The 27,413-nt window shown below is 48.6% G+C and overlaps 1 protein-coding gene across 1 annotated transcript in view; it reads right to left on the minus strand.

Annotated features, from left to right (window-relative positions):
• LOC146789944 (uncharacterized) overlaps positions 1 to 27,413 on the minus strand; it is a 1,358,907-nt gene that overhangs the window by 1,146,332 nt on the left and 185,162 nt on the right. The window lies entirely within an intron of this gene.

Genomic DNA, 27,413 nt, shown 5'->3' on the forward strand with positions numbered 1-27,413 from the left:
GCCCTTGGAGTTGGAGGCTTGGACCACCCAGCTTTCAGGGGTGGGGTATTGGGAGAGGAAAATTGGGTCGCCCGGGGCTGGGCGGTGGCGTTGGACAATCAACCTATCCACAGGAGCCCCTGTGTTAGGCCTGCACCAGGTGCCCAAAAGGATGTATGTTAGGGCTTCATTAAATGGCAGCAGGGTTTCATAAGAGCTCGCTGCCGGTTTATGCACCTCTGTCAGGTAGGAGGAGACAACATGCCAAGGTCTGGTGAGGTATCCAGACCACTGGCTTCCCCCAGTTCCTCTCTCCAGTCCAGTTCATAACCTAACTGGTCAGTTAAAGGGTCTCCAGACCCCTCCCAGTCCTCCTCACCCTCCTCTGGCTGCCAATCTGGTCTCAAAGACCCAGGGTAGAACAGGGGCACAAAAGTACCAGTCGGTGCCAGATCCGGCGCCGGTCGGTGCCAGATCCGGCGTCGGTCGGCGCCGGGTCTGCTCCGTGTCTACATCGAGGTGGAGGCCGGGGTCAATGCCAGCTGGGGACACAGCCGATGCTGGCTGCAGACGTGGTGCCAGTGGAATCGGCGCAGAGGGAGGTGTAACAAGGTCGACCGGCGCTGATCCGGATCCAGACCTGGATCCAAGGGGACACTGCGGTGCAGACGCCGAAGCTGTCGGTGTCGAAGGCCCAGGGCCCCCAGCCGAGTCCGCGGGGCACAAAGGCGCACCGGCGGAGTCGGGCTGCCCAAAGATGGCGCGCATCGCTTCGTAAAATTGGCAAAGCTGGGCAGGGGTCGCTCCAGGTCCCAGAAAGGGGGGGGGGGGAACCCGGAGTCGACCCTTCGGGCTTTGCACTCGGAGGGGCATCACCCGCATCCCTAGTCGCCCGACGGACAGGGAGAAGTCAAAGTGCGACGATGCTTCTTCGACTTCTTCTTGTGCTTCGACTTACCTGACCCGAGTGCGAAGACTTGGAAGAAGAATGATGGTGGCTCCGCGACCGATCTCCCGACCCCCTATGCGACCAGGACCTCGAGCCACGCAGAGCTGACTGCTGGGACTCGAGAAGCTTTCGGGACAGCTCACGCAAAGACTTCTGATTCAAATAGGCACACGTGGTGCCGATCCGTCAACGACATCAGTCGGCTACAGGAACTGCAAGCCTTGAAGCCAGGCATCTCTTGTGCACTAGGAGTCGATGGTCTCAAAAAACGATATCGACAAAAGTCGAGAAAAAGTCAGTCAAAAAGGGACTGGGTGTACCGCTCTCTCCGGATCTGCACTTGTCGGCATGAAAAAAGAAAGAACTGACGTCAGATTGCGAGGGCGGCGTCTATGCAGCTACCGCGACGTCATACCGGCGACCACGCATCAACGACGAACGCAGAGTCGGCCAACGCCACCTTCCGACGCGCAGGGGTACTGCTGCCGAAAAACTTTCCGGATCCAGTCTGACGCCTGGGGGTAATTCTAAGGTAAGGAATCTATAACTAACTGTTTCTTTCAGATACATGAGGCTCGTTTTCGGAGAAAAACACACAACAGTCATGTTGCACCTAACTAGGTAATAGGTCAGCGTCAGACCCGTTATGTAGCAATGATAGGACAGATGTAGGTGAAAGGTAGTGTAAATACCTAGCCCTATATTGGGGTACATTGGGGGGGGTTCATAACACCCACTCCTCATCCAACTGGAAATAATAAATGCTAAAATATGCCCGTTTAAAAAAGCATAACAACATTGCTAAAAATAGGAGACTAAAAACATCCAAAAACACAGTATGTTAAAAAAGTAAATGATGTAGTAGTAACAAAGCCCTAAAAGTCCGCTAGAAAGCCAATATACTGGGAGACCAACTGAGCATACCGAAAGCCAAAGTGCTCAGTGAGAGCAGAAGAGGAAAAGTAAAACAAAAAATATGTTTTCGAATTCCAGTTGTTTTCGAAAAAGGGCCAAATTGTTCCCAGCACACGGAGAGAAAAATGTTTATATGTCCTGTGTGGGAGATTCAACATCACTGTTGCCTGCCTTCACAGACAACGGTCCTTGTAACACCTTTTGAATCAGGTCAATGGAGCAAAGGTGATCTTCTCCGATTCCCACAGCAGTTGCTGAGGAAGCACTTGATGCCTGTAAGCCTGGTACAGAGCCAGTCTCCATTCCAAAAGGATCTGAAGCATCCCGTGGTGGCCCAATGCCATCATCAGGATTGGAACACGTGCATTATATGGGCCTTTATGGGCTTCAGCAGTACATCCACAAGTGGAGGCGCAACCGATTGAAGTGTTAGACAGATGTCCAACACGCATTCATATCTACAGAATAAGCAGTGGAGCACAGGCAAGATGCAGTCCACCTAGACTAACCTGAACAATAGAAACCAATGCTCACTTAGATCCTGAAGCAGTGTTTTGCCCAGCAATGTCGCTCCAAGAGCCTTTTCCCATCTCCTTGGCTGAAAATTTAGATCAGGATACCCAGTAGCAGGATAAGTGAAAGCCCTCCAAAAATGCTTCCAAATACGGAGTGTATTAAAGATGGAATAACTCCCAAAAATGTCTGGAAGGTGCTTAATAGCCCAGAACCTATGGTCTTAAATAGGTGTACTATCCCACTTGTATCAGACATGTTAAAGATACGATATACCATTTCTCCAAAATGAGCGGGAAGTTAGTTCAGACTAGAGCCTGTATCTCAGCTGAAGACCTTGCAACCTGGAGATATAAAGTCTCTCGAGCTGAGGTTAAGGTCACTTTTTTCTGTAAAAGTATGGCTTTCAGTCTGCTCAGAGAATCAAACTGTATATGAGAAACTTTCAATGAAGGCCAGAGCAGCGCCTCCCTGACTGTGTGGGTCGGTGGAAACAATGCTTGCATACAACAAATAACCCTGGAACTTACTGTGACCAGATATGCGATGCCCGGTAGCATCCCACAACAACCTTGATCATTCAGCATTAAGTAACTCCCATTCAAGAGCAGTTTGAACACTGGATGAACAACCGCAGCTTGCAAGCGAAGGGTTACAACCTTCATGAAGCATAATATCCTGGCAAATTAGAGAACCACTTAACGAATTCTCAGTCTATACCGCTGAGAAATACTTCAGTGTCCCCATTTCTGCATCTAAATCTGTACAGTAATTCCCAAGATTCATGGATGTAATCGTTTCTGATCGCTTCATACCCGCCTACCTGGTGGTATTCTAGGGGATATTGAAACTGGAATGTTGTTACAGGCTATTTTATATGGCCATGAATTAACCATTCTGTGGACAGTAACTCAGCCACGGTAAAAGGTAATTGGTCCAATTTTTCAATGTGCAGCACTGTATATTTCGCATCTCTTTGTGTCGTTATGGTCTTCCTCGTTGTTAAATCATAAGCAGAAAACAGATACGTACTCTTAATATATCGCCAGTGCATGTGACAAGAGCGCAATGATTGTAGCGTCCAGCTTAACAATAGAATCGATCGTAACCGTGATTGTCCATGTTGTAGGATGGACAGATCCTGTTCCATTATATCTATCGCAGGAGACACAATGTAGCCCAGTGAATAAATCCTTGATGTTAGTGTGGTCATGCCATTATCGACCATTGCCAAAGCCTTTTCTAAGTTAACCCAGTCAATTTCACGCTAACTCTCCGCAGCTTCCTGTTGAAAGATCTTCCAAACTTCGTTGTAAATGGCATATAAGAAGCGTTTGTGACGTGGTTTCCAGGGACCTAACAAAAAATCCCTTAAATCCATGTCATCTGAGAGTAAGGACAAGTGCTGTTTCACCTGGACAGTGTTGAGGTTTTTAGCCAATTTAGGGGTAACTTCCGAAGACTGTAGGATGTCACCACCCCCGGATGTTCTCGTTGTACATAGTGTTGGTCCAGCCTATGGATACTAAACCCTTCGGTGATACCCTTGAATCTTGATTGACACCCACTTGTGTCTATAGGCCAAACTAACCATCCCTTCCAATGGGGGTCTGAAGAATTGTATGAACTCTCATGTATGATGTCATCAAGTGTATTCTCAATATGTTGTGTATAGTTTTTCCATCCCTCAAAGTGTAAAAGCGAGGGAATCCTAAGTGTGTTCCAAGTCCTTAATCTTGGCTAGTCCAAGACAGGAAGTTTGTTGCACGGTATCCTTCAGGAAGATAATTAGTTGTGGTATGAGGCATGCTGTAAATAATGCCTCAGTTCCCTGAACTTGCCAATCTTTAGTCCCCCGGACAGATTTTGTGTCTATAGTGCCCCTCCAAAAGTCGAAACCTTGTAAAGACAGCCGGGAAATAAAGGAAACAGAGTATATCTGTTTAGTATTTGTGAGCATATTTTTCTTCGCAGATGTAGGTGCAACCTTATAGAAAAATAAGCAAACTTTTCTGCAAATGTTTGTGAAATACCTTTTGGTGGTGTTGGGCAATGTTCCCACTGATGGTAAGTAAAACTGACCGTGGAATACTTGTCTTATGCAAGAAATGATGACCATAGTGTTGGTAACAATACATGGTGTCAAAATCTGATGTTTCATCATACTGTTCATTTCTTGAAAAAGCAGCACTTTGATCTAAATCACAGTAGCATGATTTTGAGAGGCTGGCCTGGTATATAATGTCGACTAATGTAAATGGGCACTCTGCACCAGCCCAGATAACCCTTATGGTGATTTAAGAGGTCTTAGACAACCTTAAAAAGCTCTCTAAGTGTCAGCTGTGGAGATCAGCCTTCAGGTTTAGTCTAGAAGGAGTGTAAAGCAGCTTGTTTTACCAGAATGCAATCTTATAGGTATAGATTAAGTGAAAAAGAACACCACAAGTTATTTATAAAAATATGTATTTATTATATAGTACTCTCGAACACATACAAATATATCCTACCTGGAGATATATGCACAATGCACACAATACTTTGCATAGAAATCATGTAAATAGCACAAAATACTGTGGGCCCCTGGGGGGGCGGGGTGTTCAAACCATATACTAAGAAAGTGGTATAAGAACCACAACTTGGGTCAAGACAATGTTGAGAAGACGTAGAGGTGCTGAGAACCCAAAGAACTATCCAAGGTGAGAGACTAGGAGACCAACAGAGATCATGTGCAGTATGAGAACACAACGTGTTTTCCGTACGAATCAACTTGTAAGTCGCAGTTCGAATTTTAAAGATTAAGGACCCTTCCCAGTGCACCCTGAAGTAACCTTGTGGAAGACAGAAGGTTGGAGAGCCCCCCACCCGTGGATACCCTAGTACCCATGTTACCTACACCAGGAAGGACAGGTGAATAGCTATGAAGTGGTGTTGGAAACCACCGTCGAACTCAATGGAGGACTTCAGAAAAGTGCCGCTGCTGGAGAAGGAGAAAGAGTACGGTGGAATCCGAAGGTGGATTCTAGTTGAGAGGTACCTGTAAACAGGAGACAGAGTCTATGTCACTCAGGTGTGACCAGGAGATCTGGAAGACGAATGCCCACCGATGTCGGGAGTTGCAGGAGAGTTGACAGTTACCTTGACTCTGCAGCTGTGAAGACCAGGCAACGCTGAGGAAGACCAGGAGTTGTGCACAAGCTGTCGCACTTCGGATGTCGCGAGCTAAGAGGTCAGTGTCTGTCGGGAGCACCACAAGCCTTGGCAACGGCAAACAACATGGATGTCGAAGAAGGTGCAATGTCGGGACCAGCTAGGTCCAGGGGACTCACCACAAGCAGGGGAGTCAGGGCAGGCCCCGAGCAATCAGAGGCGCCCAAAAGAAGCAAAGGTGACACTCGACAGGACCCACAGGCCGGAGGCACTGGGGTTGCAAGAGCACCTTGAGCAGCTCACCAAAAGATGCAGGCTACGGTGCAAACGATGCGATGTGGACGAAGACTTTGGTCACTGGAGATGCTTGAGTTTGGGGCTACTTGGAACCTGAACATCTTGATGGAAGGAAGCCAACAAGCCTTTGCAACAAATCAAAGATGTGCACAGGGTTTCAGTTCCAGGGGCTCCCATGAGAGATACTGGCCTCAAACTTGGTGAGAGGGAAGGGCAGGCCTTGAGAGCTGTGGAGAACCACCACCTGTGCTGTTGAACCTATCGGAGACGGTAGGAGCTCAGGATCAGTAGACTGCTCAGCTTAGTTGCGGTGCCTGCAGGTGCAGGGAAGTGACTCCTTCACTTCAAGGGAGATTCCTTCAGGTGTCTTGGGTACCCACAGGCCTTGGAAGGTTCCTGTATTGTGCACAGGAACAGACGATGCAGCAGACTGAAAGGGGGACCGAAGTCGAGCCCAAACAAAGTCAATCGAAGTCCAGAGTGCCCAGACAGTAGAAGTTGAAGTGGTGTCTGAATTGAACCACAACAAATCTCAGGACCCACCCACAGGTAAGCCCTTAAGTACCCTAAGGAAAGGGTTGGGACGATGCAGGGGGCCCTCCCTGGGTAGGGTTTGGACAGGGTGGAGCGTACTCCCATGCCCTTTGTCCAGTTTAGCACCAGAGCGGGAGCCAACCGCTCCAAGGGCTGGTTTGAGCTGGACTGTGCAAGGAGGCACCAAATGTGCCCCTCGTACAGACTTGGTGGTGCTGGCAAGTGCACCCACCCAGCCCCAGTACACTAAATCCTGTCTGGGAGGTGGGCACACCTCCCTGTGACAGTATACATATTGTTCTGCCTTCCCCTGCTCAAGCTCGGCTCAGCAGCTGGAGGGCAAAATCGTGTCTCTGGTCGGCAGCAGCCATGTTTTGCTGTTCGGGTCTAAAAGACTGGTACCGGGAACACAGAGCCTAATGGAGGGCTCTTCCAGTGCATGGAATCATACCTCCCACATTGTTTATGGTGTGGAGGTATGATTCCAACATGTTTGATACCAAACATCATAGGATTAGTTGCAGCCGATTTGGAGATGGTCATCGCATAATTACGCAGAGCCCCTCTATATGGTATATGGCTGCTTCAATACAACCCAAGAGAATGGACTCCGTAGGATGTAGGGGTGTCTTGCTCATGTTGGGGCACCCTCACACTTAGAACCAAGCACCCTGCCTTCAGGATTGTAAAGGGCTGCTCTAGTGGTGACTTATAGGTTCTAAGTGCAGTGACCACAGATATAGAAAACCTATAACTTTCCTAAGTGTTGCTAGAACCAGTTACACAGGCTGCATTGCAGCCTGTGGTTACAGTTTGAATGGTCTCCCATGGGTGGCATAAAACATGCTTAAAACGTTTGAAGTACCGCTGTTACCCTTGCGGAGAACAACCTGGGGCTATTCTTATACCCTTGGGGTGGTCTACAAAATTGAAGCTGAGAGCCTAAGGCTGAAAATGCTGTCAAATATCTGCTCTCATGTGCTATATTTTAGGAAAAGAATACATTTGAGAAATCTAGTGTTTTGTATTTTTTCCGCACAATGTTATTCATCAATGCAGCACTGTGTGCGTTTTGTACTGCAAATGTCTTTGTGCATGTGTTCAAATGCCTGTAGTCTAAAACTAGAGATATGAATATCGGGTTTCATTACGGGAAACAAAATATTATTCATGGAAGAGGTGCAATTCTCCATTACACCTTGGTATTCAAGTTGATCCAAGATCTCCCTGACTTGTTTTTTCACATCTTGTTTTATTGAGTATGGTCTCTGTGGAGTTGGAGTAGTTTTTACTGGAATTACATGTTGAGGTGACACAGCATCCCACCCTACATGATTGAAGGGAACTACTATCCTTCAAGCTTGAATAAACCTGTAGTTACAGTTTGAATGGTCTCCCATGGGTGGCATAAAACATGCTTCAGCCCATGGTGGTGCTAGAACCAGCTTACACAGGCTGCAATGACAGGCCACAGTTTGTCTCCCATGGGTGGAATACAATATGCTTCAGCCCATGGGGGACCTCTGGGGTACCTATGCCCTGTGTACCTTAGTACCATATACTAGGGACTGATGAGGATACCTTAGTACCCAATCTGGGATGCACTGAACATAACAATTTAAGGGAGAAAGCAGAGAGACTGGGGTCCTGATTAGTAGGACCCTATTCAGAGTAGTCAAAACCAGCTTAGCACCAGGCAAAAAGTGAGGGTAACCATGCAGAAGGATCCTACCTTCCTACAGTGCTATTCACAGCCCCAATCATAAGAGAATGTACTGGAGGTGATGATATCATTTAAAGAAGTGTTAAATATATGTGGTATTTTCCAAAGGTCAGTGGGACCTACACGGGTGGTGTTCATGGTTTGGATGCAGGCGTTGCGGCTCATGGGCTGGTGGAACGTCCTGACCCGGGAGACTCAGTTGTGGGATAATGGGCATCTGCCCCAATTGGTGGCCCTTCCGGGGTTTCGGGGATGGGACGCCATCGGTATCTCCACCCTGGGTGATATCCTGAGGGGCACGACACTAAAATCCTTTCGCGATCTCCAAGAGGAGTTCCATATGCCTCAGGCTCAATTCTATTGCTATCTGCAGCTGCGCCACGCGTTGTGTCCTAGCCTGCAGGGCCTGGAGTCCATACCTGAATTTAGGCCCGTTGAAGCGAAAGTCTTTATGGGGGACCTACAAGACAAAAAGATTTCGCGTATTTATCGGTCCCTGGTCACGCATTGCTCCCCTATACTACGGAAACTCCGAGGGGACTGGGAGGCAGATGTGGGTGGGCTGGAAGAGGAGGATTGGACGGAGGCCCTGGCAGCCTCGCGGGGGGCGGCCATAGCGATACGATTACGCCTAGTCCAATTCAAATACCTTCACAGGGTCTACTTTACCAGGTCACGATTGTGGCGGGCGAGGATGATCGCCTCCCCGGAATGTCTTCGCTGTGGTCGGGCGGAGGGTACGTTTATACACACGGTTTGGCACTGCACATCGTTAGACCGCTTCTGGAGGGGGGGTCTTTGCCTGTCTCTCAGAGGTCCTGGGTTGGGGGCTTATCCGCACACCAAAGCTGGCACTGTTACATGTTATGGAGGGGGTTGGGGGCAATGTTTATAAAAGACACCACATGCTCCTAGGACTGACTCTGGCAAAACGAGACATTGCTAAGGTCTGGAAGGCGACGAGGGCTCCCTCGGTGGCTGCCTGGAAAAATGGTCTGGACTTTTGCATGGGTCTGGAACAGCCCATCTTAGTGGCCAGGGGGTGCCCACGCAAACACTATAAAATATGGAAGCGATGGGCGGAGTACCGGGGCCTCTGGCTGGAACCTCCGGCAATAGAGGAGCCTTCGATGACGGTTTAAGTCTGGGGTCCAGCATAGGGGGAGGGAAGGAGCAGGGGGGGTGGTGAGTCTGGATTAGGACCTGTTGATCTTTTTGATGTTACAGATGAGATGTTATGGACCTGTGCGCTCTTTGGGGGGGGAGGGGGGGGGGGGGTTGGGGGGGGGGGTGACATATTGTCAAATGCTCCTATGTATTGTATGGTTGTTCATGGGGGGGGGGGGGGGAAGTCGTTTGCTTTAATGGTTGTCTTTGGTTTGCTTTGGCAGATGTCTCTGGAGTGCAGAGTCTTGCGCAATATATGCAAATTGACAAATAAAATATGTTTAAAAAAAAAAAAAAAGTTCAGTGGGACCAAATACATCAAATGAAACCCTATCCCAAACTATTCCTTCAGGAAGTGGAACTGCTGTAATGTTCAGAAAGGATGGGTCCCTTCTTTCACGATGAGAAGACATATGTGGTTTCAGGACCAAGTTCATATGTTGTACTGCGGAGCGTTCTGGGAGATAATGTCCATTCAGAATTAGGAAAAAGACAGTCACTACACCTATCCAGAGGGCTAGGAACAGTTGACCAATTGTAATCCAGAGCTGTAGCCAGGGAGAAACAAAGTAAGTCTTTTCAGCCAAAGGTAGATGTTATATTATTTTTCTTTGCAGGAAACAGAAGCTGGCAGTGACTCAGGTTACTCGGATCCAGAGAGAAGGTATCAAAATCAATGAAGTAGCCAGACGCTGTTCGATCTATCTTTGGTAGCTCAGCAGGTTTTGTTGAACTGGTAGAGGACTCGTTTTGAGGCAGTTTTAAATAGAGGTCAGTATTAGGCTAGAGTGAGATCTGTGTTTCATTTGTGCTTTGTTGTTGATCAATTTCAATAGGCACAAGTGCCATTCCATTGTTGGCAGCTCTGTTACTTCGTATGGTAGAATCTTCAAACGTTATTAGTCTTTCTGCCTGAACTGTCTGTATGGTAGCGAGAGAGTGGCGGCTACCCAGGAGGCCACGCGGCCTGCTATTTAGTATCGGCCACATAGTGTGGTGGTTTGATCAGATAAATGGAGACAAATCTCTTTTCTTTTTTTGCCAGCAAGAGGCGGAAGAAGTACTGTTCTTGTTCCTTTGACAGCCAGGACAGGTACAGGCGTTCTGTATGATGGCCCAAATTCTTTTTTGTCCACAATCTTTTCTCTGACCAGGCAGGTCTTGCGAGAACAGCTTCAACTTCCCCTGTGGTAGTGCATTTTACTAGGACGTTGCTTTGTAATGGCCGGAATTCACGGAGCTCCTGTAAAACAGCCAAACGATTATTGATGTTGAATTCTTTTTCATCCGCCATTGGGCTGCCACAATCGAGGTTGGGTACCCACATTCCCATTTCAAACAGGACGTTGTATGGGGTACGGCCTCCCAGGGAGCTTCTTGGCATGGTATTGAGTGCCCTCTGGACCCCATATAGGTAATTGACCCATCTGCCACCCGAGCCTAGTACCCTTGCTGTTAAGGATTGCTTTAAGTCCCGGTTTTTCCTTTCCACAATCAAATTTCCCTTGGGATGATACAGAGAGAACTGCAATGCTACACCCAAACGTCTTATGGCTTCCTTGTAAGCCTGAGAGCTAAATGCGGGGCCACGGTCAGAATGGAATGTGCCAATTGCGTATGTCCCTATGAAGACTTGCAAATCCTTTATAACAGTTTAGGCGTCAGCAGAGCGATGAGGCCAAACCCACAGGAATCTAGAGCATAAATCCTTTGCCACCAAGATGTACTTGTAAACCCCATCAGATTGTAAGGCACGGCAGTGGTCCAAATAGACGCATGCGAGAGGTCTGTCTGAAATCAGTAGTGGTGTTTGTGGTGGGCATGCTACGGTGGAACCCTTCATCTGCTGACAGATGTCGCACTTAAGGACAAATTATTTTGTCTGTTGGGTAAGACCTGGCGACTAATAACGTTGTTTCAGCAATTAAACTGTCGCAGTGATACCCGGGTGCACTGAGCCCAGACCCTCGTGTGTAACTAGTATTGAACCTAACCTGCGATCCATGTTTGGTATTATTCTATCCCCCTTCCTGGATTTTGAGCATACAGTATATTTTGTGGATCTAACTTGTAAGAGTACTTGAGTGGAAAACCTTTTGGCAAGGCTGTGCTGTTTTTGCGTCAAGCGAGGACTGCTACCTTTATCTGTCCAACTACTCTTGTGAGAGAACGAGTGATTGCACCTGCGGCAGCAGTTCGCACTGTCGCCTAATGACTCAGCGTATGAATCACATAAGTCAGCGGCAAGCCTTCTTTCAGCTCTGACCATTGTTACCAAAGTAGTTTATGCTTTATTGTGCAACCTTTTGAATCTTTAAATCCATTCTGTCCCCAATAGTGAAGATAATCATTATTTGACTGGACAATAAAATTAATTGCACACAGTAAGTGTGAGAAATTCTTGATCCGTATTTTTTAGTGCCAGTACTACGGCTTTTAGTTCTGCCTGCTGAGCTGTGCAATCTCCTAGAGACTGAGCCTGTGTATTGCTAGGACGGAACTTGCACACAAACCTTTACAGTTTCACATGCTGTGCTGTATTGTTGTTTACTTCCTATCGCTGGCTGAGCTGAACCGTCAGTGTAAATTATGTATTCATACTGATCTAGAGGCATTATTTAATTTGGGAGAGGATATTCTTGTTTGTACTGCAGAAATGCTTGAGTTTTTAATGCAGAATCAAATTTGTAGTCTACACCTGTTGCAGTGAGAGAATTAGCCCATTGAATCCATCATGGATGTAATTCCTTAGCATTCGGAATGCTTGCTTATGTAACCGCCTCTAAGGTTGGAACCAGAGTTACGACAATTATTCGTTTCCCCTGAGCCAGTGCTCTCTCTTACCACAGCAGTCTGTACTGCGGTCAGTATTTTTTCAGTTGATGCAAAACGCATTTCAGAATTTGTGTACAAATGTGCGATCCGTACCGTTTCGCCTTCATTGAAGGTGAGGTAAGTGTACCCAGATTGGCCCGCAATTACACAGATCACCAAATTTGTGGTGTTTACACATGTGTGTAAATGCTTGGAAGCTACCATTGATAGGCATAGTGGACAACCCTATCTACCCTTGAGAGCTTGGGCAAAATTAATGAATAGGTGAGAGGTGCCTTCAAGGGATTAATTGAAATACTTAGTTATGTAGTTCAAAATCTCAGTTAGGGGCAAGTTTTATAATTTGTTTACAGATTAATTTCTTTTTTGACAACTTATATTTTAACAATACAGTTCTATCTGATTATGAACCAATCACATAAAGATGCACCTCAAAGGAGTTTATGTCCCTGAAAAGATAATTAAATCAGATTATATCAAAAGCAACAAAGAAAAAGGAAGAAACACGGATGTGTATAAAACGAATAAAGTTTATCATCAAGTTTCATAAAGGGTACTTGAAATAGAACATTTACAGTTATACTGGAAGGAAACATTCAATTATTCATGCCTTCACTGTAATAAATTTATACACTTTTTCACAATTGTAGTTGATAATTTTACAAGAAAAAAAAGTGTACGAGTCGACTTTTCAGTCTTTAGACTTTCGTTGGGAAGACCATCTTCAGGACTAGTATAAAAAAGTTGACCCCTGAATTTCGTTTGTCAGCGATTTACAAACAGATTTGTAGACAACTGCCGTCTTTATTTTAGTGGTTGTTTCTAGGATCTTAAGTAGTCAATCTTGGTGTTAAAACACATTAGCATGTCGGGGCTTATTTGGTGAACTCTAATTATTTAAAGAAAGAATCCGAGCAGTTTGGCGTCTTAGTTTACAGCCAGGAAAACATGTGGACATACAGTTTCAAATCGGCAATCTCTTTCAATCTCTTTCAGTGATATGCGAAAGCACTCTTCGGCATTCCTAGTCACTGAAAGAGATTGAAAGAGATTGCAGATTCGAAACTGTATGTCCACATGTTTTCCTGGCTGTAAACTAAGATGACAAACTGCTCGGATTCTTTCTTAAAATAATCTGAGTTCACCAAATAAGCCCCGACACGCTAATGTGTTTTAACGATTGTGTTTGTGTGGTCGATCGGGGTCCCTTTTGGTGCTTTTATTAGGTCTTGGTGGTGTATTTCGACGTGATGGGTATGTTTGACTTGGTCTTGTTGTATACTTTCAATGGGCTCTCTTAACCTCTGGGACTGTGGATTAGTTTTGATTTCATTATTGACAGTTCGCGCCTGTGTGGCTCCTTTCCCACTTAGTGCTACGTCCTGAGTACAGAATTCACTTGTCTTTATCTTTAGTTCCTGTGATATGTGGATTGTATCTGTTTTTACGGTTTCTTTACTTTTTACGTTGTTTTGTTCCTTCTAAACCGAGGGTTTGAATATGTCATATATTTTACTTATTGACGAATTTTCCTTTTTTTGCGCGTTGTGGTTTCTTCAGGCGGCAGCCTCTTTTATTGCTGGGTTGTTGTGATCCAGCATGCTGACAGTACCGCTATTGCTTGCAACACCTTTAGCTGGTCTTTTCTGGGTGGGTGTCAATAATGGTTGTGGAATGGCTTTGTTTAATTTACTTTTCCTTGCTTTCCTCGCTTTCCTCAGGCGTTTCCGTTCCCGCTTTGTGAGGAATGTTTGCAAGCTTATTTGTTCCTTACTTTCTACAGCTTGCTTTGATAAGTTGCTTTGATTAGGACTTGGTGATGAGCCTTCTAAATGTGGCTGTTCATATAGTTGTTTGGACCCTTTCTCAGCGTCTGGTAAATTTCTGCTTTCGCCTTCTTGAAAGTTAATTTCCTCTTTTAATAGTTTGATATTAATATTGGGGGTGTCCTCACTAATTCGGTCTGCTTCCTTGGGGTCTAATTCCATAGATGTGGTGGAATTAAGTTGTGTGTCCTTGACTGCCCCCAACAGCTCTGACATTATAGTTGGGACAGTTGCGAGATTATCGATTATTTGGTAGCAATGGCTTGTGTGATATGTGATATCCTGCGCATGTTGTTCCTTTGTTATAATGGTATTTAGATCGTACAATTTTTGTTCTATCCCCTGGACATATAGTGCTAAGACGTTTAATAGCTCGACTTGAGTATCCAGCTTGTCGGCATGATAGGTCATAGCTGATCTGATAGTTTTCATAGTGCCTAATAGCTGATTCCAAAATGGTCCTGTTGGTGGACCTTCCTGTTCTGTTGAATATTGTCCCCCTTGTTCCTTAATGCTTTGTCGTTGCGCAGATAGGTTATGTGTTTCTAAGTGGCTGACTAGGTTGAATTGTTCAGCCTCATAGGAGTCGTAGGGCACAGGCCCATTTTTTAGGTCTCGCCTGAGAGACATTTATTATACGGCTTTTCAAAGTGCTGCCACAGCCGGTCTAGCGCTTGCGTTCACGCGAGCGTGCACGTGCGCAGCCGCCCTTCCAGCGCAATCACTGCTGCGCATGCACCACTCGCGTGATTACCACAGAGTGCGTCCGATCACTTTCGCTTTCACGACACTCCCCTCCCCCGCCGCGCTGCTTTCACTTTCGCGCGCCACCAAGCATCTGTTACTGCTTCTACAATGAGCACCTTACATCTCACCGCCTCTCCCTACCTCCCCCGAGGGCTTCCATCTCTGCAGTACTCTTTAAACAATGCAAGAAACATCCGGTCGTGCAGCACGCCTCTACTCAGCCTCACTGGACTAACATGCGCTCACAGTTCCGGCAATGCACTTCGATATCACCTTTCCCACCCCTACAGCGGCCAAATACATGTAATACCTTTGGCCAGTCATCGTTTTTTAAAGCGTAGTGCTTTGCATTCTGTGACTTGTGGTTTAGAAAAAGAACAGTTTGTACATTGCTATAAGCTAAAAACCCAGGACTCGCAGATGGCACAAGTAATGACTTGATTCTATTTGGCATGCACGTTCCCTGCCACCCTTTCTCTCAATAACATGACCACATGTCCGCTACTTACACGGACGGTCAGTGAACTCAGTCCGTTGTCTGACTTTTAAGGTTAATAGTAGTCGGTGATATCAGCACGTCCGGGTCACAAAACAACCAATCCCACTAATGAACGTCATTGTAGGAGACGCTTTTGAGCAGGCGATGCTGCCGATGTGATCCACTACAGCCAATCCTTGGGCACCACAAATATACCTATGTGAGTTGATTGGTTGTCTGCCAGGAGAGCCGCCAGGGTATCCAGAGAGGATTCGTATATTAATCCGGTTTCTGTTAACAGTAAGATATCCGTTATGTGCGCAAAGTCGTCCTTTATTTCAACGCCAGGAGGACTACCTTTAATGTGCTGAACAGTATTTGTGTATGAAACGCATGGAAACACTCGCCTGCGCCTCTATATGCAAGTGTTGGCGCATTAAAGCCAGACCTATTGGCTTTATCAATGCTGGTTTTACTCTGCTTTATCTTCAAGCGAGTAAATTCTCCTTTTTGTTGAAAATGTGACAGTGTTTCTTTTCATTGGCCAAGACATAGCCACTTCAAACGCATCTTTTTAATCTTGCGCAATTCGGCTCGAGCGCACGCAGACTTCAAATATGTAGTGTGTTATGTTTGTTCCAGACTGGTCTATATTACGCAGCTCTTTCATTCTGTCCACTGTCAAAACCCCTGACTTCCTGTTGAACAAGTTACTTACCTTCGGTAACGATGTATCTGTAAGAAACATTAGTTAGTTAGATTCCTCACTTTAGAATATCCCCAGGCGTCAGACTGGATCCGGAAGATTTTTCGTCAGCAATACCCCTTGCGCGTCGCTAGGCGTCGTCTGTGGCTCCGCGTCCGTCGTCGACGTCTTGCGCCGGAATGACGTCAGAGTACTTAGACGCCGCCCTCGCGCGCTGACGTCAGTTCTTGTACATAGCTTTCCGCGCCAGGAACGCAGAGCCATGCAAGAGACCGACACTGGTGCCAAAAAATCTAGGGCCCTGAAAGGGATAGCCTTAACCCTAGATGTCAGTTCGCAGAACGTGGAGGATGGGTGGGTCGGTGAGGAATCTAACTAACTAATGTTTCTTACAGATACATCGTTACCGAAGGTAAGTAACTTGTTCATCTGAAAGAAACACGTTAGATTCCTCACCTTAGAATAGATACCCAAGCAATACCATCCCCGGTGGTGGGTCTGCGAACCAAGATCACACCAGAAAGTCCTGGAGGACAGAACGGCCAAAGAAGCCATCCCTCCGGACTTGGCTGTCTAGGCAACAATGCCTGGCAAACGTGTGCAGCGAAGCCCACGTCGCCGCCTGACAGATGTCCTGCAAAGGGACTCCCCGTCCCAAAGCAGTAGTAGCCGCCGTGGCCCGAGTAGAATGGGCTCGCAGCCCAACAGGAAGGTCCTTTTTTGCCAAGGAATAACAGATTTTTATACACAAAACGACCCACCGGTAGATGGTCCATTTGTGCACAGCTTTTCCCTTCTTTGCACCCACGTAGCCAACGAAAAGCTGGTCGTCCACCCAGAAATGTTTAGTGCGGTCCAAATAAAAGGAGAGCGCACGTTTTGGGTCCAGACGGTGGAGCCGCTCTTCCTCTTTGGAAGGATGCGGAGGCGGAAAGAAGGTGGGCAAGGTGACAGATTGCTCAAGATGAAAGGGGGTCACCACTTTCGGTAGAAAGGAAGGTTGAGGCCGAAGGACAACCTTGTCCGGATGAACAGACAGAAAAGGAGGCTTGGACTATAAAACCTGGAGCTCACTCACCCGTCTAGGCGAGGTGATGGCTACCAGGAAAGCAGTCTTAAGAGTTAGAAGACGAAGAGGACAATTGTGAAGAGGCTCAAAGGGAGCGCACATCAGGAATGTCAAGACAAGATTCAAGTCCCACTGAGGCATTACGAAAGGGACAGGAGGGAATGTGTGAGTAATGCCTTTAAGAAAGCGTGACACTACAGGGGACTTGAAAAGAGAGGGCTGATCTGGAAGCCGTAAGAAGGCAGAGAGAGCAGCAAGATAACCTTTCAAGGTGCCCAGGGCAGAGCCCTGCCGGGCCAAAGAAAGAAGAAAGAGGAGAACCTCAGAAAGAGGGGCGGAAAGGGGATCCACAGCCTTTGCTATGCACCATGCCACAAATTTGTTCCACCGGCAGCCGTATACCGTCTTTGTGGAGGGACGCCTGGCTGCCAGAATGACATCACAGACTTCAGGAGGCAAGTCAAATGGCATCAACTGCCGCCGCTCAACCTCCACGCATGGAGGTGGAGGCTGGACAGGTTCGGGTGGAGGACCGTCCCCTGCTGCTGCGACAGAAGATCCTCCCGAAGGGGCAGACGTATCGGAGGATCGGTCAACATACTGAGTAGCTCGGGATACCAGTACCTTTGTGCCCAATCCGGAGCCACCAAGATGACTTGGGCCCGGTCGCGCCTGATCTTCTTCAGCACTAGTGGTATAGGCGGAAAGGCGTACAACAGACCGCAACTCCACTCGCGACGAAAAGCGTCGCCGAGCGAGTGCCGCCTTGGAAATTCCAACGCGCAGAACTGCTGACATTGCGCGTTCTCGTCGGTGGCGAATAGATCTAACCAAGGCTCTCCCCACTGCTGAAAGAGACCTTGCACCACCTCGGAGTTCAGACGCCATTCGTGATCCATCATGCACCGGTGGCTGAGTTCGTCTGCTCTGGCGTTCAGAGAGCCCGCCAGATGTTGAACCACCAGGGTGATGCCCTGGTGTTCCAGCCATGTCCAGAGGCGCAGAGCCTCCTGACAAAGGGTCCACGACCCCACCCCGCCCTGTTTGTTGCAATACCACATGGCGGCGGTGTTGTCCGTGAACACCTGCATGACATTTCCCCGGACAGAGGAAAGGAAGGCTTTCAGTGCAAGTCGGATCGCTCTCAGCTCCAACAAGTTGATGTGGAGGCGAGACTCCGCCGGAGACCAGAGGCCTCTGATCTCCGCCTCTCCCATATGGCCACCCCATCCCAGGAGGGACGCATCCGTCACTACGACATGCTCCGGTAGGGGTAGGGAGAGGCTCTTGCCCGTGACCCAATCGCGGTCCGTGAGCCACCACTGCAACTGCTGTGCAGTGCCCTCCGAGATCAAGACATGGTCGGACAGGTTGCCATGATGCTGGGCCCACTGAAACTTCAGGTCCCACTGCAGAGCCTGCATGCGCCGCCTGGCGTGATGCACTAGTAGGATGCAGGAGGCCATCAGCCCCAGAAGCCGCAACACTAGCCTGACCGAAACCCAGGATAGAGGCCGAAAGATGGGAATCAGGGCCTGTATATCCCGGACCCGCTGTTCCGGTGGATGAACCCGGAACTGCGCCGAATCGAGAACCGCTCCGATGAAGAGGAGCTTCTGAGAGGGGCTCAGGTGTGACTTCGGCACGTTGATGGAAAACCCTAGCAAATGCAGGAGATCCGCCGTAGTCTGGAGGTGGGAGACGACTGTCTGGGGCGAGCCCGCCTTCAACAACCAGTCGTCGAGATAGGGGAAGACTGGAACCCCTGATCTGCGCAGATGAGCTGCGACCACCGCCATCACTTTCGTGAACACCCGAGGGGCACTGGTAAGGCCGAAGGGGAGCACGGTGAACTGAAAGTGCTCCTGACCCACTGTGAACCGCAGGTAACGCCGGTGGGCCGGCAGGACGGGGATATGGAAATATGCGTCCTGCAAGTCCAACACTACCATCCAGTCTCCAGGGTCTAGGTCAGCTAGAACCTGAGCCAAAGTCAACATTTTGAACCGTTCCTTCCTGAGGAAGGCATTGACGTTCCTGAGGTCCAAGATAGGGCGTAGGCCTCCTTTGCCCTTCTTGGGAACCAGAAAGTAGTGGGAATAACAACCACGACCTACTTCTGAGCTCGGAACGCGCTCGACGGCCTCCTTGGCCAAGAGGGCCGAAACTTCCTCTTGCAGAAGATTTAAATGATCCCCCGATATACGGTGGTGCTGCGGTGACATGGCTGGAGGGGTCGTCTCGAAGGGGAGGGAGTAGCCCCTTCGGACGATTTGCAGCACCCACCTGTCCGAAGTAATGGTACGCCAGTGGATTGATGGCGAACCCGGCCTCCCACTGGCGTGGAATGGGCCTGAAAGCTCGGACTAGGAAAGCTTTGAGGCGGAGGCTGCCGGGGTGGATGTGGACTGACCGCGTCGTCCTTCAGCACTGCCTCGGCGGAAACCACGTCCGCGTGCAGGTTGGTTCTGCGGCCGGTGGCTAGGCGGACGTGAGGAGGTGTCCCTTCCTTGGCCACGTAAGGAGCGAAAAGCGGAAGTTTGTGGCCGCGGGGCCGAGAGGCCCAAGGACGTGGCCGTAGCCCGGGAGTCCTTGAAGCGAGCCAGCGCACTGTCCGCTTTCTCACCAAAAAGGCGAGCGCCATCAAAAGGCATGTCCATGAGTGTGCTCTGGACATCCCCTGAAAAGGACGTGGACCGCAGCCAGACGTGACGTCGAAGCGCCACCGTGGTAGAAATCGCCCTACCCAGCAAGTCCGTAGTGTCGAGTCCACATCGGATTGCATGGCGCGCTGCATCTCTCCCATCAGCCAGAGCCAAGGAAAGCCGCGCCCGGGTCTCCTCCGGGCACAGTGGCAGCACGTCCTCCACCGTATCCCTTAGAGAGTGGGAGTAACGGTCCAAGAGAGAGGCGGTGTTCAAAGACCGCAGGCCCAAACTGAGCGAGGAGAACAGCTTCTTACCGAACTGTTCCAGTCTCTTGGAATCCCGGTCCGGAGGAGTGGACGGGAAGGAGGATTGAGAGGTAGAGGCCTGGATAACCAGACTCTCGGGGGTGGGGTGTTGGGACAGAAAACTGGGGTCGCCCGGAGCAGGGCGGTGGCGCCTGGCAACGTTCCTATCCACAGGAGGGACTGTGGAGAGCTTGGACCAGGTGCCCTGCAGAACGTCAGTGAGGGCCTCATTGAATTGCAGCAGAGGCTCAGTGGAGCATGCGGCAGACTGAAGCACCTCAGTGAGGATGTTAGTCCTCACAGCCACGGCAGGCAGCTCAAGCCCAAGGGCTGCGGCCGCCTTGCGCAGCAACACAGAAAAAGCTGCACCCTCCTCTGAAGCCACAGTCAGAGGAGAGATGAATCCAGTGTCCGGTGAGGTATCCAATCCACTGGCCTCCCCCAGTTCATCTGCCCAGTCCTGAGAAAGTTGCCCCTGAAGGGCCATAGGGTCCTCAGACCCCTCCCATTCGCCCCCGTCATCCGATTCCTGGTAAACAGGAGGAATGATCGGAGCCGGTCGATATACAATATGTGTCTCTAGCGGCGCCGGATGCGGCATCGGGCGGCGCCGCATCGGCGTCGGGACCGTACAGGGGCTGAACCGGGGATCGACGTCGACCGGAGTCGGCGTCGGGGGTGGTACCGGTGTCGGCGCCGGCAGAGGAGGCGTAACGAGGTCGACCGGCGTCGACGGGGGCCCAGGCTCGGGCCCCTCGGGGACCTGCGGCGTCGGGGCCGGAACCTCCAACGGCACCGGGGCAGGAGCCGCCGGCACGCAAGGTCGCCCAGTCGAGTCCGGGGGGCCCGAAGGCGCGCCAGCGGGCGTCGACGGCAGGGCCAGGCTCCTCATGGCCGAGAGGAAGGCACTGACCTCCGCCGGCGTCGCGTCAGTCACAGGGACCGGCGGGTATGGGGACTTGCACGGCGCCTGCGGCTCCCGCGGCGCCACGGGGGTGGAACCACCCGGACCCTCGGCCGATTCGCGCGACCGGCGAGGGGAGTCCGAAGAGCGGTGTCGCCTCTTGGACTTCTTGGAGTGCTTCGACTTACCCGAAGACTTCGAGCCAGACGAGCGACGATGTCGAGTGCGGCTCCGTGACCGATCCTTGGACCTCCTCCTGGACCGGGATCGAGAGGGGCGCGGAGCCGAGTGGCGAAGCTCGAGAAGCTTGCGCGACCGCTCCCGCCTAGCTTTCGAGGTCAGGGCCATACAATCGGAGCACGACTCCGCGTCGTGGTCGAGGCACAAGCAGTACAGGCACCGGCGGTGATGATGGGTCACTGACATCAGTCGGTGACAGTCGTCGCAGGCCTTGAAACCAGGCATCCTACCGGCACCAGAGTCGAGAAGTGACCAAAAAGAGTCGAAAAAGTTAATCAAAAATTGACTAAAGGGGTAGCTCTCCCGGATCGGCGCTTACTGGCGTGGAAAAAAGAAGAACTGACGTCAGCGCGCGAGGGCGGCGTCTAAGTACTCCGACAACGGACGCGGAGCCGCAGACGACGCCTAGCGACGCGCAAGGGGTATTGCTGATGAAAAATCTTCCGGATCCAGTCTGACGCCTGGGGATATTCTAAGGTGAGGAATCTAACTAACGTGTTTCTTTCAGATATCTGGAAACACTATTGCACTGCAGGCTGTATTAGTACGCAGCAACATACTGATGTTTCAAAACCTGTCTCACATGATAAGCAAGCCCTTATTTCGTGAGTTGTGAGCAATCAGCTATCGTCAAAAGGTCAGCTCACCGACCTTGCAGAGGCTATTGATGGAGCAAGATGGCATCCATCTTGAATCTTCATTGGTTTTATCACCTCTCAGGGGCCGGTGCAATTAAGTTTTATTACTCTGGCAAATTAAACAGCTATTGTTTAAGGAAGGTCACCTCAGTGAACTGAGCGGAATGCCTGATCTAAAAATGATATCTCTTGTTGCCCTACTGTATGCTTGCACAAATGAGGCCTTTTTACACTTGGGTAAAAAACGTAAACAGATTTTCAATATTGGAACATTAAACTGTGAAAGAGAATCGTAGTACAATGGACTTTAGAAAAGAGAATATTTTTGCAATGTTATTTTTTTCGTAACAAAGAAAGTACGATTTTAATCATTGGCACTGAATAGATCTGAAATGAAAAATGCAAATTATCCATCCCTGGTAGGCCCCTGTTTGAATCAAAGCGCCAAGTTGTACATAGAAGAGCAACATTTGCTCATTTCATAGATAAAGTTTGCAGTGACTTTGTCAGAAGTAATTTTATCTGGGGTTGTGACACATGATATTGTGCCTTTGTTAACACCAGGGTCTTTAAAAAAAAAATTGTAATTATCAGAACCGGACTACGCGTTTTGAAGATCTCTCCAAAGATGCTAAGATTTTTGGGGGAATGCAGTGCATTCTGTCTTTTTTTTTTTAATTTGCATAGATCATTATGGCGATTTAAACAAATAAGAATTTGAAAACACCGGGAGTGCCCATCGCTCTAGGCACTCCTTAGTAGTCCCTTTCTTTTCGGCATCTTTTAATGACTGTGGAAGACCAGACGGGGGTCGGGGCTGTAGTCAATTTGGAAACTCACTCGGCAAGGCAGACATCCAGGCTTCCCTTGGCAGACTTGGTTAGCTTATGACTAAGCAGTGACGGTGGCACTAGAAGACTGACACAGTACGTTCCTTTCAGCCCTAGAACAATCCCGCTTTACTCTATATTACATCAACAAATCTTTCAAACTGCATCAACTACTTTAATTTTTGCACGCACCACTGTTACATTTTTTCAACTAAGTTCTTTCTTGCGCACTTCCTAAAGTGCTTCACGACCTTCAGAAGCCTTGCAGACTCCTAACAGCACAGCCCACCCGTCAGAGGTGAAGGTGTGCAGTAGAGAACTGATTTACGCTGGCTCAGTGGGACTACACAAATATCAGATGTATTTGGTTCTTAGAAAGTGAGGCTAGTGTAGGCAGGTTAATGTAAACTGTATGTTTTTGGTGTCAAAAATTACCTCCAGTAATATTTTATTAATGTATTTTGGGGCAATAAATTTAATTAGAAAGCTGTTAGTATTTACAGAATTAATAACACCTTGCAAGAATCAGAAATGTGAATTGAGCATCTATCAGGTGCTAATAGGAATTGATCTTAGGATAGGCATGCTAACCAAAAATGTTGTTTTCAGAATCTGAGTGAATTAAGTCTGCTTCTTCAGCCATATGGATGAATTCACTCTGGAAATAATTATTTGTTCAGATCAATTAACTAATTATTGGCCCTACCTTAGAAAGACAAGCATTGGCATAGCCAACAGGTCTCGCCTTTGGGACCTTATAAGTGTTTAGCCATGCAACAGTTGATGTTGTTGCACCAAGGATATTATGCTGCAAAACTAAATACTTATAAGGTCCTAAAAGCGAGACCTATTGACTATGCCAATGCTTGTCTTTTGTTGAGATGGACCCTGCTCCGGCTGATGTGCAATTTGAATTTGGTTAATTGGTGTTTTTGAATTAGTGGAGAATTGTTCTTGCCCGTAGACTGTTTCACCCCCAAACTGGTAAGGGGCTTGAGGGGCTGCCAGTGAGTATAGTAATGCGCAGGAGCTATCGATACTGTCCTGCCAGAGCACCGGGTTGTTCTCCGGGCTCTGCACTTCAAGGCACTACTGGGCGGTTCGTTGTTGGTGTTGTTGGGTTAGTTGGTTGGATTGAACCTGGCAGGTCCATTGTTTGGACATGGACTCCCAGTTTAATCCCGGGTCATTGTAGACCACAGCCTGAAAGGTCTGTTGATGGGATCCTTTATGGTCAGTAACTGAGCTTAAACAGCCCTGTGTGGGACTGGCACAGCTTACGTCTTCTAATGAGGCAGGCTTAAAGTCCACTTGTTCTGTGCCTTCCTTATTTGCTGTTTTGCTAACACTATCTTTGTGTGTCTCGTTGCCTGGACTGCCCCTTTTGGTCTTCTTGGATTCCTTTGGTTCGTTGACTACTTTGTGAGCCTTTTGCTTCCCCGGGGATAAACTGCGACATACTTTTAAGAAGTCTGTTATGAGAGCCCGCTTGTTACTTTTGGTGCTGGTTTTGATGGGGGAACATGTGGCAATAGTAAGGGTGTGGTTGTCTTCTTGGATGTTGTTTGTTTTACTCTCCCTATCTTTTTCTTGGTCTTTTTCTTGGTCTTGATCTGATTCCAAATCTAGTTCCTGTTCCATTTCCTGTAACTTGCTGAAGTTTTCCGTTACTGTTTGGTCCTCTCCCTCCTTTTTGGATTTCTGTTGCCGGTTGCCTGTTGTCCCCCTGACTTTTCCTGATCTCATGGTGGGTTTTTGAAACAACTTTTTTTGTTTAATTTTGTTTAGTTTTTGTTTAGTTTTTGGCTCACCTGGAGCGCCTGGAGCAGTGCGACTTGCTTGGGCAAGCACTTATTGGTTTACTTGCTGCCGCCTTGCACCTCTATGTCCTGGGACGAGGTGATCTTGGGGTTTTTACTTATTTGCTTTATTTACTTTAGGCACTCCTGGTTTTGGACTTTGAGCACCCCCAGTCGCCCTAAATCGTCTTGCTTTGACTTTTGCTTTGTGGTGCTTGCTTTTGTTGTTTTACAGCCAGAGCGCCAGGATGAGCCGCAGAGGAGTGGGACAGTGGAGAGGAAGAAGCGAAAGCGAGGGCAAGCGGGACAAGCAGGGCGAGGTCGCAGGCAGCGTCACGATCTAATCGATCTAATCGTGCTAATCGTGCTGCCTCCGCCGGGGGCTCACTCCCACTCGCTCACCACTGAACCGCGGAGCCACAGAGTCACAGAGTGATGGAAACGCTGAGATGTGGTCGCGGCTCTCGGCCCGCCTCGCCTGCCAACAACAGGAACGACAGGTAAGGCAGATCTCCCGTACTCGATGAGACTGTTTTTTGTCCCCCCGCTGTGTCGAGATCAGCGACGGCTGAGGAACTGGGAACCGGGAGCCGCTGGCGTCTTCTTTGCTTGCTCACTAAAATCAGCGGTCGGCGTGAAAAGCAGGCAAAGCAACTCTGTGAAAATAGTTATTGATTTTCCAGTCACGCTTGCGACTTCATAATTTTGAGTTTAATTGAAAAGTACAGTTCCTCCATTAAGTTGGTCACACCCTACAGTCAATTAAAGGTAAAAGCTGTTGCTTATAACGGAGTTCGGAAAACCTTACCAATACCTATAAAGTTAACCACAGGCTACATCTGTGTGTGGGGGAGCCGCTCGACATGTCTGTTATTTCTGATATTTGTTTCCCTGGTCTTCATTACTTGATGTCACTCATAGTTGTTGAAATGTCACTCATAATTACACTGAAATTTTGAAAATGTCACATATGGCAATCTGAAACCTTGGCAGCTATGAGGCATGAGTACAAAAGAGGGTGGGCAGGAAGGGAATCACCCGGACAAAGGAGGGTAGGAGGGAGAGGAAACACTCAGACAGAAGGGTGGGTGGGAGGGAGGGTAAGCACCCGGACAGAAGGGTGGGTGGGAGGGTAAGCACCCGGACAGAAGGGTGGGTGGGAGGGTAAGCACCCGGACAGAAGGGTGGGTGGGAGGGGAAGCACCCGGACAGAAGGGTGGGTGGGAGGGGAAGCACCCTGACAAAGGAGGGTGGATGGGAAGCACTCGGACAGGGTAGGTGGGAGGTGAAGCACTCGGACAAAGGAGGGTGGGAGTGGAAGCACCCGGACAGAAGGGTGGGTGAGATGGGTAAGCACTCAGACAGAGGTTTGCCCAGGAGCGGAAGCACTCGGACAGAAGGGTGGGCGGGAGAGGAAGCACTCGGACAAAAGGGTGGGTGGGAGGGGAGACACTGGGAGGAGAAGCACTAGGACAGAAGGGTGGGTGGGACGGGAAGCAGTCGGACAGAAGGTGAGTGGGAGGGGAAGCACCTAGACAAAGGAGGATGGGTGGGAAGAGAAGCACCCTGACAAAGGAGGGTGGGCGGGAAGGGAAGCACCCTGACAGAGGAGGGTGGGCGGGAAGCACCCGGACAGCAGGGTAGGTGGGAGGGGAAGCACCATAAAGCAGGGAGGGTGGAAAGGGAAGCACCCTGACAAAGGAGGGTGGGCAGGAAGGGAAGCACCCTGACAAAGGGGGGTAGGCGGGAGAGGAAGCACACGGACAGAAAAGTGGGCGGGAGAGGAAGCACGCTGACAGAATGGTGGGTGGGAGTGGAAGCACTCGGACAGAAAAGGGAGAAAAGGGAGCAGTGGAAGGACACAGGTAATGGTTTCATTCTCCAGGGAAGGAAAACACACCAGAAGAAAGGAAAGTGACAATAAATCCAACCAATGAAACAATGGGCGGGCTTTAAGCCCACTGCAAGCAAAAACTATGTCCCTCAATAGACAGCGCATGTGCTTTATAAGGTGAGACTTAAAAAAGGGAGCCTTAAGCCTTAGCTCGAGAAAATATTTTGCAACTGAAAAGAAAAAGTCACTAATACTCTATGGCACCTGTCTGCACACATTTGAAATGGGTAAAAATACATTTAGGTCTTGGGAAATGAGTTGCTAATGTTTTAGTGCAAGAAAAGGTAATGCTCACAATATCCAAGAAAAAAGGTTCAACATATTAAGAGGCCACAGCACTAAATCGTATTTCAAATCAAACCAAACAAATTAGTAGCGTCTATCCGCATTTCTTTTTCATGGAGAGCCTCCACCTAGTTTGTGGGGCAGACAGCACGAGTCAGTCAGAAACTTTATTCGGTCATTACGACCATTAAAGTGCAAAAGTGTACAGTACAATAAGTTCATTGACACACGCGTTGCCATAATTCACTATACAAATAAAGTTATCTGACGAATCAAGGAATAATAACTTCATAAAAGCAGTTAAAAATTAGGATTTAGAAAAGGACGGTAAACTGGAGCGTTAACTCTCGCACAATGAAACCCAAAAGGATTACATAAGAGTGCTCGTGCATATAGTGCAAACGTACAATATTGCATACATGATGTTGTAACAATACGAGCATGAGGTCCACTTTCCAGTCAAATAACTCCACCAAATGAAGCAAAAAAAGGCATGAGTCAGATTGAAGCCAGGAGGCGACGGGAAGAGTTAGATGGAGCTGGCTGTTTAGCATGGCAGCCAGCGTGCTCTTGGACTGCTCTCTGATGGATTTACTATCGCCATTAAAGAGCCTGATTTCTTTAACAACAGAGCTGAATGAAAGACACCAAGTCTGAAATTAGTTGGGCTAGTTGATATTAGTACGGCTCCTGTGCCTACCAACTAACAGCCATCTTGTTATAACTGCCAAGTTCTGAGACACACAGGATTGAAAAAGGGAAGCTGGGGGGGGGGAAATTGGGAGCGATACTATGTGGAAATACCTGATCTCCAAGTAAACCTAACGGAGTTAGTAGGGACTTGGAAATACCTTAGAATATTGGTGGCATGCCTTTGTGTGAGCCACGGGTTTTTCATTTAAAAGAGTCCTGACTGGACACATTGAGGCATCGTATGTGGAGGAGTTTCCTACAAGACTAGATGTGCCGCTTGTGGGACAGATTC

This window comes from Triturus cristatus, chromosome 10, assembly GCF_964204655.1.
Source record: "Triturus cristatus chromosome 10, aTriCri1.1, whole genome shotgun sequence".
Taxonomy (NCBI): domain Eukaryota; kingdom Metazoa; phylum Chordata; class Amphibia; order Caudata; family Salamandridae; genus Triturus; species Triturus cristatus.